Source organism: Ambystoma mexicanum, chromosome 4q (genome assembly GCF_040938575.1).
Source record: "Ambystoma mexicanum isolate Mex_15411 chromosome 4q, UKY_AmexF1_1, whole genome shotgun sequence".
Taxonomy (NCBI): Eukaryota; Metazoa; Chordata; class Amphibia; order Caudata; family Ambystomatidae; genus Ambystoma; species Ambystoma mexicanum.
In genome coordinates this window covers 1,177,512,735-1,177,517,866 of record NC_090928.1, presented here as the reverse complement: position 1 = coordinate 1,177,517,866, position 5,132 = coordinate 1,177,512,735, and the positions used below count along the sequence as shown (strand labels likewise).

General features: G+C 53.8%; 1 non-coding gene across 1 annotated transcript; it reads right to left on the bottom strand.

Moving 5' to 3' along the window:
• Positions 1-3,437: 3,437 nt before the first annotated feature.
• Positions 3,438-3,511, bottom strand: TRNAF-GAA (transfer RNA phenylalanine (anticodon GAA)). Its single transcript has one exon. It is a non-coding gene; the product is annotated as a tRNA-Phe (tRNA).
• Positions 3,512-5,132: the final 1,621 nt, after the last annotated feature.

Sequence of the window (5,132 nt, the reverse complement as noted above, 5' to 3'; positions counted from 1 at the left end):
TCCTTGGCTCCAAGACCATCCCACAAAGGCACGCACAGGCCTGCCCTTTTCGCTCTCGGGCAGGATATTGTTTTGAAAGGCCACGAATCGTTCCCAGCACACCTTGTATCTTCGCATAGTGCCTGGTGCGAGAGCCGTGTCGATCAATGCGCTCAGATCTCCCCAACCAATCCCCACCACTGTGTCTGGAAGGGTGTCATCCTTGCGCTCACCTCTGGATGGTTTTCCCGAACCTTCCCCACTGCAAACGAGAAAGAGAATCAGCGGCCACATTCTTAACCCCAGGTATATGACGTACCCTGACCTCTGCATTCAGCTGCAGCAAGCACTTTGTCAGTTCCCTGAGCAGCCCCAATGCCCTACCATTCTTGCTAGTTCCCTGATTGATAATCTGCACCACCGCTAGGTTGTCCGACCAAACTAGCACTTTTTTGTCTTGCATCTGTTCCGGCCAGAGCTTGAATGCCACCACTATCGGGAACAACTCCAGCACCGTAATGTCCCTGGAGATCCCCTCGGACCGCCATTCGGCCGGCCAGGCCTGCCCGCACCACCTCTTGCCCAGGATGGCCCCAAAACCTAGGGCCCCTGACGAGTCGGTAACCAGATTGGGTCCATCTCCCTTCCCCAGGGGTTCCTTCCACACCAATACCCCGTTAAAATGGTCTAAAAAGGTATTCCACATTTCCAGGTCCTTCTTAACCTCCTTTCCTAGGCGCACGCGTTGACCCGCGTGCTTCAAGCCCACTGTTTTCAACTCTATGCTTCTAGCGAATGCTTTACCTGAAGGGATCACTTTGCCTGCAAAATTCAGGCTGCTTTGCTCCCAATAAAGATGAAATCATCGAGGTAATGCACCATCCCCCCGACCTTGCTTCTTTGCCTTACTGCAAACTCGGGGAATCTGCTAAACCTCTCAAAATACGCACATGCAATTGCACACCCCATCGGCAAACATTTGTCGTAGAAGTAATCCTGTAACACCTTGAACCCCAGCAAATGGTGGCTGTCCTTGTGAATTGGTAGCAACCGGAAAGCTGACTCAATGTCCGCCTTCCCCATGAGGGCCCCCACCCCCGCCGCCTTTACCAAATCCACTGCATCTTCAAATGCTGCGTAGTGAACCCTGCATTCCTCTCCCGAAATGCCATCGTTCACTGACTCCCCTTCGGGGAAGGACAAGTGCTGTATAAGTCTGTACTGCCCTTTCTCCTTTTTAGGTACCAAGGCCAACGGGGACACTACCAGGTTTTCCAGTGGAGGTGTGCGAAAGGGGCCAGCCACCCTCCCCAACTGTACCTCTTTCCCCACTTTCTGTGTCAAGACTTCAGGCATTGCTAGCGCAGACTTCAAATTACACGCCTCCTTAAGTCCTATCTGCCCCTGGAAAGGAATCTTAAAACCCCACCTGAAACCCTCCCATAACAATTTTGCATCACCCTTGTCACTATATGTATTCAGGAAAGGCATCATGGCCTGTAAACGTATTGGCGTTGGCAGCTGTGTTTTAATCATGCTTGCTTTTCTCCTTGCCTTTTGCGTTGCCCCTTGCCTTACCCTCTCGGCTGGCGGGGCTGTGCCTCCCTGTGCTTGCAGCCTTTGAGTGTTTGAACCTGCACGCATTACCATAGGAGCACCTCCCTTCTGCAAACAACCAACATTCTGGCAACTCCCCTTGGTAATTGGGCCGGCTGTTCCAAGAGGAGTTCCCACGAAAGGACCCCCTCCCCTTTGAGTAGGACCCCCTGCCCCTGCCCTGGGCTGGTCTTTCGCTTGCCACGCTCTCATCTACCGGCCTGGCTGGGACCGTTTTCGTGTCTATGCGCCCCCCCACATCCACTTCATCCCAGGTCATTGCTGGCCATACCTGCATTTTGAGTCTAAAACCTTTATCGTAGTTGCTCCATGTATCCCCCCCATGCTTCAGGTATTGCTCGTGAATATACTGCTCATACGCCATCAATGCCACGCCATCTTGTGGGAATTTTTCTAACATAATAGTGGCATAAATCCTGAACGCCCTTAACCAGGTATGTATATTGAGCTCTATTTTTGGCCTCTCCCTCTCCTTCTTCTCCCTTTCCCTCTCAGTGGGCTCGCTGAAGCCTTGTCCCGAGGGGACCATCCCCAACAACTCCATAATATCCATGAACTCCTTCCTCCATACCCGTTCTTTGTATGCCAGCGGGATGTGCCATGCCAATGCATTAATCGCCACTCTGGCCGGTGCAAACCCCGGCATTGGCCTCCCGTATATTGTGTTATTGCTGGCCAGCTCCTGCCCGTGTACCTGTGAAGGAGCCTGTGTCCCCCACCAAGGTGTCCCCCCAATTTGCGGCGTGTAGGTGGTATTTGCCCCTTGCGTCGCCATCTGCCCCGCGTTCACTCCCGTTACTGGCTGAACTACGCCTACCACGGGCTGACTCGCCCCCGAGCCAAGCTGCTCCGTGGCCCCACTACCCCCTTGCGTTCCTTTACCCACCATGTTCAAAGCATTATTATTAACAGGCAACTGACAATTTGCACCCGTCACCCAAGCTTCCATACATTCCCTGAACATACCTTTCACCATCTCCAAGGTGGTTGGCACCTCAGCTGCTACCGCCGTGTGGCTACAGGTGTGCTGCGAGGACCTCCCACTGGTCTTGGAGCCTCAGCAGGGACAGGTGCCGGAATGGCCTCAACCTCCTGCGCCCTCCCCCTTCCCTTGGGGTTGGCTTTCCGCTTCTGTGCTGCCGCCGCTTGCTGCTGGCTGTCCCTCGCTTTCTTGGTCATCACTCTTTTTCTTTTGGCGACTGGCTCCTCCTCCTCCTCGAGCTCCTCGATGTCCAGCTCTTTCCCTTCCTGCGAGTGCACTTCCACCCATGCCTCCTCGATGGGTGTAGGTGGAAACAAGAGCGGTGACTCGGACCTCTGGTTGCGCCCCACAACCTCAGCTCCCACCTGTGCTGCCATCAACTGCATCCAGCTGGTGCCATATTTGTCCCCAGCCCTTCTTGCCATCATCAAAAATGCCTCCAGGTCATCCTTCTGCTGATCCTCCTGGTTTTTTCCTTGCATCTGCATGATTCTCTTTAGGCAATGTTTTCCCAAATCAATGTCTTATGTGTCTCTTACTTTCCTGTACAGCACACGCAGCCCAAAAGAAAACTCTTTAAAATGTTGTCCTTTCTTTAGCTGTAGCCTTGCAATAGTTTTGTAGTCACGCCCAGCACTTTTTCGTCCACCCCTCCAATTGAGCCGCTCTCTGCAGGCTTCAGCCTTAGGACCGCCCAAATGCCCAAATGACAAAGAGCTCAATACGGGGATTGAACCCGTGACCTTGGTATTATAAGCACCACGCTCTAAACAACTGAGCTAAACAGCCAGCTTTATCTGTCCTTTGCGCCCGCAGCTGTTCCGTCGCACCGTGCGTTTCACTTTCGAAAAATATCCCCTGCCGAAACCCGGGATCGAACCAGGGACCTTTAGATCTTCAGTCTAACGCTCTCCCAACTGAGCTATTTCGGGCTGCTCCCAACCTGAGGTAGTGGCCGCCTCTCACCTAAGCTTCCCTTGTTGGGAGGCACCGCCGCGAGCGTGCAGGTCCCTGCCGCCTCGCCGACCAGCTGACTGGCGCCTCCTTTGAGGGAAACCTTGCCTTCGCCCCTGTTGGCTGCGAGCGTGTAGCTCCCGGCTGCCTCGACGCTCTGCTAGACGGCCTCGCCTGCTTCACGACCTTCCTTCCCCATCGCCGGCGCCTCCGGATGCCGACGGCTCGCCACGCCGCAAGAGCCGCCGCTTCCTCGCAAAGGTTTCCCCTCCAGTAGAACGAAGTCCAGGCAACTGCTCCGCCGTCCAAGGAAAGTCGAAAAGAAGTCCAAAAGAAGTCCTCCACTCTTGACGGGCGCCCGGCTGCTGGAAGAGCTGCAAGTGCTCCTGTGCCGGGCGCCCGCCGCCTTTATGCCCCAAGCCCCGCCCCCTTCCTTTGTTGCCCTTCGCGGGCTTTCCTGGGCTCTTGGCGCCCTTTTCTCTGGCTCCTTTGCCGCCCTCTCCCCTGCCCCTGTGGGGGAGGGGCAAGAGAGCGTAAAGGAGGAAGGCCCCTGCCCCGGTTATCGGGGTGCCTCCTCCATTCGCCGTGCTCTCCCCTTGTCACCTTCATTCCAGGATGGAGCTGACACTTTCCCTATTCGCTAGAGTCTAGAGATTATGTGCCTATAAATACGGGTCCGGCAAACATTTGGGAGGGGTCATGGGTGCCCATTTCAATATATTTGGGCCGCCCACTCTGTGACACCCATGGGGGGGTGTGCTTAAACAATAAATGATACAAAGGAATGCAGCGAGGATGTTAATCGCTGCAGATTATCACGGGCCCAGCAGCCAGAGAGGAACCGAAAAAGTAAGGGTCTGATTTACAAAGCATTTTTCATGAGATTTTACCATTGAAAAACGCTTTGTAAATGGGCCCTAAATGTCTATTGAAAAGCTAGTAACTGCTGTATGCCAGGAAAGGGGAAATGCAGAGAACACGGAAGTAAAAGGCAGCGAGATGATAAAAACACTGCTGGATGCCCACAAAGGCAGCCTGTAGCATGCACTCCCCTAAATGCACATTTAAAGTCTTAAATTAAGATGACGGCAGCCGGCAAAGACAGCCCGTAATGTGTGGGCAGCCGGCAAAGACAGCCCGTAACGTGTGGGCAGCCGGCAAAGACAGCCCGTAACGTGTGCGCGGCGAAGTGCACATTTCATTTACTGGATGTAAAGAAATATGTTGCTCTGTAGTAAAACTGTCAAAATTGGGGTAGCTGCTCAGGCCCCACTGTGCCTCGGGGCCCATTTCAAATGAAACAATTGAAAGGCACTGATGTTTCCCCTTCGTTTTTTGTGGGTGTGTAGATAGAATGGAATAGTGTCTGCCCATCACCGAATGACGGTGTTCTTATTATACATGGAGCACAGAATCCGGCCCTCACTGACGTAGGAGACGCATTACCACCAGGTCTTCCGGGACGTAATTTGGGGGTCGCTAGGGGTCGCAGAAGCAACTCCTCCATTCTTCCCTGCTACCCCTGCTGTGTCCCTAAACTTGAGACCGGGGTGCAGAGCTCCTTCTGTTTCTGCTTTCAGGTGAACAGAATTAGTCAATG